The sequence below is a fragment of the Engystomops pustulosus genome, chromosome 7, assembly GCF_040894005.1.
Source record: "Engystomops pustulosus chromosome 7, aEngPut4.maternal, whole genome shotgun sequence".
Taxonomy (NCBI): domain Eukaryota; kingdom Metazoa; phylum Chordata; class Amphibia; order Anura; family Leptodactylidae; genus Engystomops; species Engystomops pustulosus.
In genome coordinates, this window is record NC_092417.1 from 83,326,481 (window position 1) to 83,341,581 (window position 15,101).

At 41.4% G+C, this 15,101-nt stretch overlaps 1 protein-coding gene across 1 annotated transcript in view; it reads right to left on the reverse strand.

Annotated features, from left to right (window-relative positions):
• The window catches only part of CDH16 (cadherin 16), a 148,452-nt gene that overhangs the window by 27,459 nt on the left and 105,892 nt on the right, over positions 1-15,101 (reverse strand). The window lies entirely within an intron of this gene.

The following is a 15,101-nucleotide window of genomic DNA, read 5'->3' on the forward strand; positions in this document are numbered from 1 at the left end:
ACAAGGGGCAGACTGGCCGTATACTAGAGGGGGCAGCCTGGCTGTATACTACTAGGGGCTGGCTGGCTGTATACTACATGGGGCTGGCTGTATACTACATGGGGCTGGCTGGCTGTATACTACATGGGGGCAGGCTGGCTGTATACTACAGGGGAAGGCTGGCTATATACTACAGGGGGCTGGCTGTATACTACATGAGGCTGGCTGGCTGTATACTACATGGGGGCAAGCTGGCTATATACTACAGGGGGCAGACTGGCTGTATACTACCAAGGGCTGGCAGGCTGTATGCTACTGGGGGCAGGCTGGCTGTATACTACAGGGGGCAGGCTGGGTGTATACTACAGGGGGCAGGCTGGGTGTATTCTACAGGGGGCTGGCAGGCTGTATACAACTGAAGGGTGGCAGGCTGTATACTACTGGGGGCTGGCTGTATACTACAGGGGGCAGGTTGGCTGTATACTACTGGGGGCAGGCTGGCTGTATACTACTGGGGGCAGGCTGGCTGTATACTACTAGGGGCTTTCTGTATACTACATGGGGCTTACTGGCTGTATACTACATGGGGCTGGCTGGCTGTATACTACATGGGGCTGGCTGGCTGTATAGTACAGGAGGCTGGCTGGCTGTATACTACTGGGGGCAGGCTGGCTGTATACTACAGGGGGCAGGCTGGCTGTATACTACTGGGGGCACGCTGGCTATATACTACTAGGGGGCACGCTGGCTGTATACTACAGGGGTCTGGCAGGCTGTAAACTACGGAAGAGGTGGCAGGCTGTAAACTACTGGGGGCAGGCTGGCTGTATACTATTAGGGGGCAGGCTGGCTATATACTACTAGGGGGCACGCTGGCTGTATACTACAGGGGGCAGGCTGGCTGTATACTACTGGGGGCAGGCTGGCTGTATATAACTAGGGGCTGGCTGTATACTACATGGGGCTTGCTGGCTGTATACTACATGGGGCTGGTTGGCCATATATTACATGGGGCTGGCTGGCTGTAGAGTACAGGGGGCAGGCTGGCTATATACTACTGGGAGTTTGCTGGCTATATACTGGGGTGGGCTGTGACCAGTGCATTTCCTACCTTCGGCTTATACCCGAATCAATAGGTTTGCCCAGTTTTTGGTGGTAAAATTAGGGGTCTCAGCTTATACTTGGGTCGGCTTATACTCGAATATATACAGTAATATTATAATTGCTCACTTGTATTTCTTGCAGCCCTCTGACCAGTTAAAGTGGTTTTCTAAGGCTTTGGTAGTGCCCATACTTACTGCAAACTATTCTGTTAGTTTCCCCACTACAAATAACATGTACATGTGTGTGTTCTTTTTTTAAAATTAACTTTACCTTATTGTTTTCCATCCAATGACGGTGTGATTGACATCTAATGCAACCAATGTATTTTTGGAAGTCCTGCTCCCTGCACCATTGTGTCACTTCTTTTGTCACATGTTTTTTTGTATAAATACCTGTGACCACTATTCTTATATCTATGTCACTGTTTTTAATAATTACTGTATACCTACGTGATGAAGCCCTCCATCCAAAGCCAAAAGCATTGTAGTTTAATATTTGCTAATAAAATCAGAAAGGACAGGCTATTGAACACTAAGGCCCAGCATCTGTTGAAGCCTACACCCATATGCATCTTTTTAGCTGAAGATTTACAATTTCCCTGCAATTGCACTACATAGGAAATTAAAGGGTTTGTCTTGGAATATGAATTATTTTATATGTGGTTGGGAGGGACTTTAAAGGCGACCTGTCATCCTAAATAAACCCTCTAGGAGCTGCTTACTAATGTAAGTGTCTCCCTAGCCGTACGTTAGTAATAGCAGTTTTAAATTGCTAGCTTTAGCTGAATGTACAGATAAAGCTAGCAAACACTTCACTGCACAGGCCTCTAAATGCCAGACCAAGCTTATAGCGGTCCGGCGTATTTATGAGGGGGCGGTCCGAGGAGGCGGTGACTTCCTTTTTTTATTTTAAAGCCCCCTAGTCATATATAAAATAATTCACATTTGACAAACTGAACGCCTTCCATTAACATCACTGTAAAGTCAGGACAATATATACCAGATACTCAAAACCACATGGCATTCTTTATAGTAGCTGTCCACTATTGCTAGAGGTATCGCTAGAGGTAGATCGTCTAGTGCAGATGCTTGATGAGACAGACGGTCCAGGCCGTGAGGAGTCATCATGACCACTGTGAGACCTCGATCTTTTTCAACAACCTGTGGAAGACTGAAACGCCCTCTTGGAGCAACAGTGTGACTGATCGAATGGCTGAAATCATGACCAGGTAAGGAGGGTTCTGGCTCAACCTGTAATGGTGAGTAGCACCACATAACACAGCCTCATTTAAAAGCTTATACACTCTACGAAACGTTAGAATGTGTTCCACCTGCCAAGAACAATGGACCAGTGGAATTTTATACAAAGTATAAAAACACTGAAGGGGTTGTGTGAGTCCTGAAAAAAGTAATATTTGGCTGGGATGGCGCTGCTTAAAACAATAGACATTTATTTAACTCAGCAGTCCCTCCCGGTGTCTGCCCTGCTGTCTTTTCCGGCCCTGCCACTGTTTGTTTACGGGGAGCATGATACAGAGCTGGAAATAAAGACTGGTCGGTTTGGCCAGCCACCTCAGCCAGCCGGAAGCTGCACTCAACTCAGAGACTGGGAGGGACCGCGGTGGTAAGTAAATAATTATTGTTTTAAGTACCCCCATCCCAGCGTATTAATTTTTTTTAGGACTCAAATAACCCCTTTAAGAAAGTCAGTTTTCATATGAAGCCAGGTGGCTAGGACTTTATTAAAATGAATGTGATGAAAGATAAATTAAATACAATGTCTAATGTTTTGCAGTAGCAGCAGCTCACATGTTTCTCACTAATCCCCTGTAAACACCTCCCAGTGACATTGTACAGTTCATGCAATCTTCAATTCAATTCAGAATGGAACAATATAACAATCATGGATAATTGCAGCGCACAGCTTTTATACACAGCTGTCTGTTTTGGGAGAAGATGAAAAAACAGAATAAAATAGTCACACAACAACCTGCCTTCCCATTTTATCATCTGACATCGGTAGAGGTAATAACCATGAGCAGGTGGCCCTTTGTAAACCTCAAGCAGCAGAATTGTGAAAATGGCAACAAATGAAGTAACTTCCAGCAGTTTAAATTAAACAATCTTTGCAAATTCAGTCATACCCAAGGAAGTTTGATAACACCCTCCCCTTATTCAAGACATTTCATATTACTTCAATAAACAGAAGGGAAGTTGCCAGTTTGTATACCCTTCTCATCCACCATGGCAAACATGCCTAACCACAATATAAAGTGCTGTGAGGATTTTTTTCTGGTACACTTTAGGTAGTAGTGCAGGTATATACCCTATTTTGTCTCCAGAGACTAGAGACAAAGCCAGAGCACAAACGACACAAAAAAATACTATAGTATAACAAAACTTTTTTACACTAGTTAAAATGTGCAATTGCAGGTGGTGATACACAGATTATGGAGTCTTCCCACTCTGACACAAAGGGAACATAGCAGCATGAACTGTGTTAATCTTGGGACACCAAGCTCAGTTGTATTTCATATGTCATATCAGACCAATAGTATTTTCCATTTTTGAATAAACAGCCTATATCCCAAGTTAGAAGAAAGCATTCTTCGTGCTGGTTCCAGTGTCCCGGATGGTTCAAGCCCTCAGTATGGTAATTTAATATATGGTCATTTAATAAAGATTTGTTATACTATAGTATTTTTTACTGTTGTTTGTGCTCTGGCTTTGTCTCTAGTCTCTGGAGACACAATGGTCCCACATCCACATTTCCGTCTGGTTTCTGACTTTTCGGGGATTGTGCCGCCGGGACAGGTATTTAGAAGGGCTTTGTGTCGCATGTGATTGGATTTTAGCGCTGGCTTCCATGCGACACAACGATCCGACGGATTCGGACAAACTGCTGGATGTTTTAAAATTGTGTTGCAAGCCAAGCACTTACATGCACCAGGTAAAAGGTGAACTCCAGTGGACCTGAGCGTGGAGCGACACGTGCAGGATATCAAACGCAGTATCTACGTGGATCACGGCACAGTGCATCATCGTCGGGCAGTCCGAATCGGACATCGCAACTCGGACGGGTAAGTAAATGTGCCCCAATAAGATATATATTAACATTCGATCCATAGTGTTTTTTGTTCAAATAATAGTGAGATTAAAATAGTGAGTCCTTTTTTGATTCAACATTGAAAGATATCATATACTTCTGTAAGTGTTCTTTTATAGGTATATAGTAGTACAGGTAGCAGCATCTCCCTCATATTGTAGCCCCCTGTCCTCTTTCATACAGTGGCCCCCTGTTCTTTCTCATAGAGTGCATTCAGATGACTGCTATATCTTTACCCGTGTGTGTGGCCATGTGCCACTTTTCTCTATGGAGGAGGGAGGGGTCACCTTCTCCTCCTCTCCAGTTCACAGCGGTATGCCCACCCGGCTGAGGCCATCAGGTATACAGCTGTCTGTATGTACCCATACTGTCCTCTCTCATATGGGGCGCCGTTTGTTCACAATCTATTCTGTGCAACAAAATGTCTTCAGTGGCACAACATTAATTTAGTGATCACAGAATTCATACTATGGACACAGAATTTAAAGTTGTCATCACAAAATCTATTTTGTGCTTACAAAAGTAATATTTATCAACCCAAATTGTCTTTTCTCATTACAAAAATCATTTTTGTGTACACAAAATCAATTAGACTTTTACAGAATGCACAAAAATAATTTTGTGATGCAGTTTATTTTGTGTGGACAGAATGTATTTTGTGTCACAAAATTTAATTGTTTGACTACAAAATGTCATTTTGTTGTACAAAATACAATTTTGTGTCACACACATTATTATTTTGTCATACAGAATTCATTTTGTCAAACAAGATTTACAAAATGCATTATTTCACATAGAATACATTTTTTCTAACAAAAAGCATTCTATAACACAAAATTAATGTTGTCACTCAAAATGCATTTTGTCATACAAAATTCACAAAATGTTTTCTGTCACACAGAATTAATTTTGTCTCACTAAATGCATTATGTCACACAAAATGTATTCTGTCAAAATTCTAAATTCACAGAATACATTTTGTCACACGGAATTCATTGTCACACGGAATTCATTTTGTCACACAGAATTAATTTTGTCACACAGAATTCATTATGTAACACAAAATGAATTCTGTCCCACAGTATTCATTTTGTCACACAGAATTCATTTTTTCACACAGATTTGACAAAAAGAATTTTGTCACACAGAATTCAATATGCTCCAACTTGAAGAAAAACTGGTTCAGTGCGGTACTGGACCAGATCGGACAAGATTTTTCCATTGACTGAAGATATGGATAGGGGATTCTCGAGAGGAACCACCAGAATGCAATGCTGAAAAGACCAGAGCGTCATCCACAAAGTTCCCCACAGAAACAGAGTCCAACAAGGCTGAGACTTGCACAAGAGTGCCAGTACCAATACCGAGGAGTCACTCGGTCAGGCGTGGAGAAACTATATTCACACCTAGGAATGGTTCTCCGAGGAGCCCTAGGTGCTGGCGTCTCCTGGACGGTGGGGGGCGAACAGAACAAGCCCCAATGAAGTGCTCGGGACTGGCACAGTACAAGCAGCAGTTCTCCTGACAAAGTCTGCAATGTTACTTGACGGGAAGTCGAGCTCTGTCGACTTGTATAGGCTCCACTTCTGACTGTGTGTACAGAGGCTGGAGCGGCCTTTGGTAGACCGTAGCCAAACAAGGCAGATGTGGAAGTCGGCCCTGAGGTTGCTCGTAATGAAATTCCTCAGCATGCTCCATGACCTGCATTCCTGTCTATCCGCATGGCCAGGGTGATGAGACCATTCAGAGAAGCCGGCAGGTCACAGGTGGCCAATGCATCTTTCACCTGAGAAGACAGTCCCTTTATTAACGTTGTGGACAAGGACACCTTATTCCAGGAGAGCTCAGAAGCCAGGGTACGGAACTTGACAGTGTATTCACCTACGGACGAGTCCCCTTGATGTAAGTTCAGCAGCGCCATTTTAGCTGAGGAGGCGTTTCATTGCAATACAGATCGGAATGTAGGATGGGTAGCCATGACTGTATTGCCGCTGTCCCATAGAGGGTTAGCTTAGGCCAGGGCTTTCCCGGAGAGTAAACTGACATTGAATGCCACCTTGGAGAGTTCGGTGACAAACTGGGATGGGATCAGTTCTATGTGCAGTGAGCACTGTGTAACGAAGCCCCTGCACAGCCCCTGATCGCCATCATACTTGTCAGGAATAGAAAGTCTGAGCCTTAATTCTGCCGCCGGTAGATAAGCCTGAGTAATGGAAGAGGTTGCAGGAACTGCTGCTAGAGTAGTCGCTGGAACCAGATGCTGGTGCACAGAGGTAAACAGCTGTTGCAGTGGGGTGGTGACTTCACCAAGTAGTTCTCCATGTGAAGCAATCTGCAGGGACTGCTGGGCGACAACCCTGTAAATTTCAGCTAGTATCAGAAGCAGCACCTTGGCGGAGTCCATGGCCGGATCTGGGTTAAGGGTCAGTGGTACATGGTCTTCAGGAGCGTGGAGAGGTGAGTTTGTTGCGGGGGCGGGACAGCGCCACACAGAATAGCAATTTTGTCCAAAAGAATGATATTTTGTCTCACAGAAATAGATTTTGTTGCACAGAATAAGAGTTTTGTCTTACAGAATGGCATTTTGTAGTACAAAAGAAGAATTCTGTTACACAGAATAAGAATTTTGTCACACAGAATGATATTTTGTCAAACAGAATGATATTTTGTAGTACAGAAGTAGAATTCTTTCAGACAGAATAGGAATTGTCACACACAATGGTATTTTGTCTCACAGAAATAGATTTTGCAGCACAAAAAAGAGTTTTGTGTCACAGAATGGTATTTTGTCAAAGAGAATGGGATTTTGTAGTACAGAAGAAGAACTCTGTCGCACAGAATAGAATTCTGTCACAGAGAATATGAATTCTGTCACACAGAATGGTATTTTGTCAAACAGAATGTTATTTTGTAGTACAAAAGTAGAATTCTCTCACACAGAAGGGTATTTTATCAAAAAGAATGTTATTTTGTAGTACAAAAGTAGAATTCTGTCACATAGAAGGGTATTTTGTCAAACAGAATGGTATTTTGTAGTACAGAAGTAGAATTCTGTCACACAGAATGGTATGTCGTGAAACAGAAGGCATTTTGTAGTACAGATGTTGAATTCTGTCACACAGAATAGAAATTTTGTCACACAGAAAGGTATTTTGTCTCACAGAAATAGATTTTGTTGCACAGAATAAGAGTTTTGTCTCACAGAATGGTATTTTGTCAAACAGAAGGCATTTTGTAGTACAGATGTTGAATTCTGTCACACAGAATAGGAATTTTGTCACACAGAATGGTATTTTGTTGCACAGAATAAGAGTTTTGTCTCACAGAATGGTATTTTGTCAAGCAGAATGGCATTTTGTACTACTGAAGTAGAATTTTGTCACACAGAATAAGAATCTTGTCACACTGAATGGTATTTTGTCAAACAGAATGGTATTTTGGAGTGCAAACTAGAATTTTGTCACACAGAATGGTATTTTGTCACACTGAATGGCATTTTCTACTACAGAAGTAGAATTCTGTCACACAGAATAAGAATCCTATCACACAGAATGGTATTTGGTCAAACAGAATGGTATTTTGTAGTACAGAAGTAGAATTCTGTCACACAGAATAAGGATTTTGTCACACAGAATGGTATTTTGTCAAAAAGAATGGGATTTTGTAGTACAGAATAAGAATTTTGTCACCCAGAATAAGAATTTTGTCATACTGAATGGTATTTTGCCAAACAGAATGGTATTTTGTAGTACAAAAGTAGAAATCTGTCACACAGAATGGTATTTTGTCAAACAATGGTATTTTCTAGTAAAGAAGTAGAATTCTGTCACACAGAATATGAATTTTGTCACATAGAATAGTATTTTGTCAAACAGAATGGTATTTTCTAGTACAGACGTACAATTCTGTCACACAGAATAAGAATTTTGTCACACAGAATGGTATTTTGTCTCACAGAAATAGATTTTGTTGCACACAACAAGATTTTTGTCACACAGAAATGTTATTTTGAAAAGACTCGTATACAAAAGTCATTTTGTCAAAAAACATTATTCTGTGTCACAAAATAAAAAATCTGTGTCACAGCACAAATTTTGTGTCCACAAAAGTAAATTCTGTGTCAAAAATTTTGATCCCGTAAACACAAAATAATTTTTTTGCTCACATAATCTATTATGTATGCACAAAATAAATTTGGTTTCACTTAAAGTAGATATGTAGTTTTGTGTAAATGTAATGTATTTTGTCCTCAAGTAGAATATTTTGTGAACAAAAAATTATTCTGTGCTTACAAAATGGATTCTGTGTCACAAAATGCACCGTGAACAAACAGCTGCCGATACTCTCATACATTGGCCCCCTGTACTCTCTCAAACTGTGATCTCCTGTCCTCTCTCGTTAATACAGTGGTCCTCTGTCCTCTATCATACAGTGGCCCCCTTTCATACGGTGACCCTCCTCTCATACAATGGCCCCCTGTCCTCTCTCAGAGTGGCCCCCTGCCCTCTCTCATATAGTGCCCTCCTGTCCTCTTTCATACAGTGCCCACCTGCTCTCATGCTGTGTCCCCCTCCTCTCATACTGTGGTCCCCTGTCTCTCTCATACACTGTTCTTCTGTACTCTCTCATACTGTGGCCTGTCCTCTCTCATACTGTGGCCCTCTGCTCTCATACAGTGGCCCCCTTTCACACTGTGACCCCAACTCGCATACAATGACCCCCTGTCCTCTCTCATACAGTGGCCCCCTGCCCTTTTTCATAAAGTAGCCCCTGCTCTCTTTTACTTTTTTTTCTGCCTATTTTATGTATCAAGAATCTAAAATCATTTGCTATATACAGCACAGTTAATCTGGAGATTATTTAGAATTAAGGATTACATGGACGGAACAGCATGCCAAGCTGTTATTTAGGGTCAGGTAATGGAATAGTGGACAGTGGGCCCTGAGATTAAACGCCTTTGCCACTTATCCCTGCCTAATTGCCCTACCTATTCTAAGCAGTTGCAGATAACTGTTTGAATTCCCTTTTTGGGCCACAGTGCAAACACTGAGACAAATAGAGACAATACAAACAGATAGGATAGTCCGCAAGTATGAGTCAAAACCAAAAAGGCAATACAGTACAAAATCACAAGGCAAATGGATAGTCAGAGAATCAAGCATAACAGAAGACAGAATGAAAACCAGCTCGCTTGGTCTACACAAGACTATAGCGAGCCAAGAGAAATAGTCCACAAAACCTTTTATGATATGACAGGAGATCACAGCATATTAACTGTTTGTGAACCTGAACAGCATTCAGAGGAGACAAATTGGTGTAGTGGAATTCAATCAAGGCTGGTAGGAAAGGAATACACAAATGTTTAGCCTAGTCAGGACAGAATGGAACTGCCTCAGCGCAGTGTCTGGTCTGTTAAATTAGGCTTGTGGAAATATGGGCAGGTAAAGTTAAAGTTGGGAATATGATCTGCAGATAAAGATCCAAATCCTGTTTTTTTTCTTTATCTGCCATGAGCTTGATGAGGTTTGAAAAATAAAATAGTTTAATCTGATAACAGCCAGGGCCGCATCTGCCATGAGGCGAGATGAAAATCTCGCCTCAGGCGGCAGAATGTGGGTCCCTGTAAAGGGCGGCGAAATTTGCCGCTCTAAAGTGGGCGATTCGGGCGTCCATTAACGCCCGAATCGCCCACCAGCTAAATAAATCGCGCCTGTCTCTTTAAGACACAGGCGCGATTTATATGCGGAGCGACGCAGCGCCTTTCCGGCAGCTGCGCGCTCCGTCCTAAGCAGTGACACAGGCGTCATGACGTCATGCGCCTGTGTCACTGTGCGGAGCCGCGGCACACAGGAAGACCGGAGTGAAGGCCGCGTGAAGACCGGAGCCGCGCCGAGGGAGCAGCTGCCTGCAGGTGAGTATGATTTTATTATTTTTCATGTACTTTAATTAAATGTGGGGAGGTTTCATGTTATACTGGGAGGGGGGGTACTATATAGGGCTAGAAAACGTTTAATACTGGGGGAGGGGGGGACGCTATAGATATCATATGGGGCCATAATTATTTTATACTAAGGGGGGGGGTGCTATATGTATTATTTGGGGCCATACTTATCTTATACTAGGGGGGGGATGCTATATGTATTATTTGGGGCCATACTTATCTTATACTGGGGGGGGGATGCTATATGTATTATTTGGGGCCATAATTATCTTATACTGGGGGGGGATGCTATATGTATTATTTGGGGCCATAATTATTTTATACTAGGGGGGGGGTATGCTATATATATTATTTGGGGCCATAATTATTTTATACTAGGGGGGGGGGATGCTATATATATTATTTGGGGCCATAATTATTTTATACTAGGGGGGGGATGCTATATATATTATTTGGGGCCATAATTATTTTATACTAGGGGTGGGGGGGGTGCTATATGTATTATTTGGGGCCATAATTATTTTATACTAGGGGGAGGGGATGCTATATTTTATTTAGGGATTTGGGGCTATCATTATTTTATACTGGGGGGATGCTATATATATTATTTGGGGCCATAATTATTTTATACTAGGGGGGGGGATGCTATATATATTATTTGGGGCCATAATTATTTTATACTAGGGGGGGGGATGCTATATGTATTATTTGGGGCCATAATTATTTTATACTAGGGGGGCGATGCTATATATATTATTTGGGGCCATAATTATTTTATACTAGGGGGAGGGGATGCTATATTTTATTTGGGGATTTGGGGCTATAATTATTTTATACTGGGGGGATGCTATATATATTATATGGGGTCATAATTATTTTATACTGGGGGGGGATGCTATATATTATATATCACTAAGCTGGGGGCTGTATATGGGATACAGTATATTACTAAGCTGGGGGGCTGTATATGGGATACAGTATATTACTAAGCTGGGGGGCTGTATATGGGGTACAGTATATTACTAAGCTGGCGGGATGTATATGGGATACAGTATATTACTAAGCTGGGGGGATGTATATGGGATACAGTATATTACTAAGCTGGGGGGATGTATATGGGATACAGTATATTACTAAGCTGGGGGGATGTATATGGGATACAGTATATTACTAAGCTGGGGGGATGTATATGTGGGGCAAGATTTTATTTAAGCTGTAGGGGATCTGTATATGGGAGCTGTATATAATTTAATTGGGTGGTGAATAACGAGGCCTTTAAATATATGAGAGCAGGGATATTGAAGGGATGTGTTATATGTGGGGAGAGTGCGGTCAGTTGTGTTGTGAGGGGTATATATTATTTAGGAGCGCAGTGTTGTTATCCAGGAGACTTCATACTGTAAGTGACTGTGGTATTTTTAGGGACGCCGGGTGGAGATGCTGCACGGAGCTGAAGATATCCGGCCGTGAATTCACCTTTGATACGTCATGGATTGGAGAACCTGGAATAAAGTCCTCCTGATGGAAGAGATTGTCATCTATAAGGTACTAGATTCCACTAATGCCTCTCAGATCCTGTAGTCAGTCACACAGTGTCAGGGAGCTGTCTGTAGGGTTGTTAGTAAAGTTTAAGGATTTACTTAACAGGGAGCGGGGGGGGGGGGGGGGGGCAGCATTTTAATATTCGCCCCAGGCAGCAAATATGCTAGAATCGGCCCTCATAACAGCAATCATGGTAACTAATTGCTATAGAACCCAAGATATCGGCAATCTAAAATGATGAGCTCTGAAAACTAGAAAATGGATTCACTATGGTTCTTTACTACATATTAAATACCATGTACCTACGATACAAGATATAGACCCCTTCCCTACGCTTTATGTAATAGTGACTTGCCGACCCGTACAGTACTATTACGTTATGCTTCTGGCATGGCTCTCAAGTGGAGGCAGTACCAGAAACAGCGGGTGAAACCCTCTGTAACACCCACAATTGGAAATAACTGGGTATTAACCCCTTGCATGCCACAGTCATGCCTAAGGAGCTTCCCATCAATGATTTTTCTTTTCCTCTAAAAGGAAAGGTAATAAATTCTCATCAATAAAACATAGATGTCCCAAATTGAAGTATCTGTACAGTGCATTTCATCCCGCAAAAACATAAACCTTCATATGTCCATGCTACAAAGAAAATTAACTTTTTTTAGCGAATTGGCTCCGAATGGCGTTCTTTCTTTACAATGCCCTTCCATGTGCCCAAACAGAAGGTTGCCACAACATATGGGGTAAATTGGGTAAAAAATTGGGTAAAAAATTTTTCAGTGCATCTTGACATTTTATCTTTTTGAAATGTATTTTTTTTTAAATACATTCATTAGGTTAAAAACCAGTGAAACACTTAAAGGGTTAAAAAATGTAGTAAATGTTGTTTTCCCCTTGAGAAAGCCACGGACACTGAAACACTCGTGGGGGTTGGCAACCACGTGTATACAGGACACCATAGTATGGGTATGTTGTGAACGGCGTCTTCTGGCATTTTCTGCATATGTTTACAAACATAGCACATGACTGTGCATGAGCACTTTATGACAATATACATTTTGCTGCTATGATAATGTATTTGTTTTTATTTGCCTAGTATTGTTCGTTCACGGGACGTTCATGTAGTGTACAGTTTACATAGTCATTCATTTAATTAACTATCAATAATTCTTATGTGCATACATATGTGTTGCTCTCAGTTTTGTAACTCTGGCTTATGCTATTTACCTTATGTATTTTGTCTTAGGTTTTTAACCCCTTCCCGCCGCAGCCCTTTTTCGTTTTTGCGTTTTCATTTTTTACTCCCCACATTCAAAAATCTGTAACTTTCTTATTTTTCCATGTACAGAGCTGTGTGATGGCTTATTTTCTGCATAACAAATTACACTTCAAAATGGTTGTATTTAATATTCCATGCCGTGTACTGGGAAGTGGGAAAAAAATGCATTTGTGCCGTAATCTTGTTGGCTTGGATTTTACGGATTTCACTGTGCACCCCAAATGGCATGTCTACTTTATTCTTTGGGTCGGTACGATTATGGGGATACCAAATTTGTATAGGTTTTATAATGTTTTCAAATTAAAACCTCCTGTACAAAATTTTTGGGGGGGATTTTGCCATCTTCTGGCGCTAATAACTTTTTCATACTTTGGTGTATGGAGCTGTGGGTGGTGCCATTTTTGCGGATTTTGATAAGGTTTAAAATGCTATCATTTTTAGGACTGTACGACCCTTTTCATCACTTTTTATAGAATTTTTATTTTTTTTTAAAATGGCAAAAAAGTGCCATTTTCGAATTTGGGCGCGATTTTCCGTTACGGGGTTAAACGCAGTGAAAAACCGTTATCATATTTTGATAGATCAGGCATTTTCTAGGGAAAGGGGGGTGATTAGAATTTTTAGGTTTTTTTATTATAATTTTTTTATTTTAACTTTTTATTTTTATTTTTACTATTTTCCAGACTCCCTAGGGTACTTTAACCCTAGGGTGTCTGTACGATCCTATCATATACTGCCATACTACAGTATGGCAGTATATGGGGATTGTACTACTCATACATTACAATGTGCTGATAGCACATTGTAATGAATGGGTTAACCCGAAGTAGCTTCGGGTCTTCGTGAGACCCGAAGCTACCATGGCGACGGATCGCCGTTCCCTGATGAAGTCACGGGGAACGACGATCCACGGAAAGATGGCGGCGCTCTCGCGCCGCCGTCTTTTTGAAGCCTCCGGCACCTTTGCCGGCGGCGATCAGCAGTGAAACACCCGCGATCTGTGCCGGAACCAATTGCGGGTGTTACCGGTAAGCCTTTGCTGCAATATGCAGCAAAGACTTACCGGCTATGGAGAGGGCTCGGCCTGCGAGCCCTCTCCATGTACCGGGATCCGACATGTGACGTACTATTACGTCACATGTCGGGAAGGGGTTAATGTATTTCAACAAATAAATTGGATGTTTTATTAGAGTATTGCCCGTTGTTTCTTTGGATAGGTTGAGTTGTTTTAAACAGGTTGAGGGGTCTAGTTTTAATAATGGGTTAATTCATGGGGTTTTATTATTATTTAGGGTGCTGTTACACAGTGCGTTCTTGGTCAGTTCTTGGTGAGTTTTAAAATGCACTAAAATTGCATGGATTTTAAAATGTGTTGCATTTTTGTATGTTTACCATGTGTTTGGCTGGTTTGAATCTGTTTTTCTTCATATCTGGAAGTGTAAGCAGCTGTGAAAATGCTAATACATGATTCAAACCAGCCAAACACATGGTAAACATACAAAAATGCAACACATTTTAAAATCCAGTGCAAAAAAACGCATACAATTTCAGCGTGTTAAAAAGCACCAAGAACAGACCAAGAATGCACTTTGACAGCACCCTTTTGTTTGCATTTAACACATCAGTTTTCAAACAGTTGTAGAGGGGTTTTGCCTAATTACATTGTCAACATTGTGTTAACAAAATGCATGCATCAATGTGACGTTAGAGCATATGGGATGCACAAAAACCAAGCCCACATAAAGCAGACATTAGGGTAATTTTAGTTATCAAGTTATTTGGGTGCTCTGTATATCTGCTAGGAAAGAAGAAAGTTTCAAACTTTGAAAATGGAGAATTTTTTTCAGAATGAAAGGCAAAACTTTCAACTCATATTTTTCAACTAACATGAACTACAAAGTGTCACAAGAAAACAATTTCTAAATCATCTGGATGTGTTAAGGCGTTCCAAAGTTATAACCATTAATATTGATACATTAAAAAATGGGCCATGTCAGGAAGGTGCAAAATCGCCTGGTCGTTATGGGGTTAATGGCAGACACTGACTAAAGGAAAGCATCTACCTTATATACTCGAGTATAAGCCTAGTTTTTCAGCACAAAAAATGTGCTGAAAAACCCAAACTCGGCTTATACTCGAGTCAAAAAATAA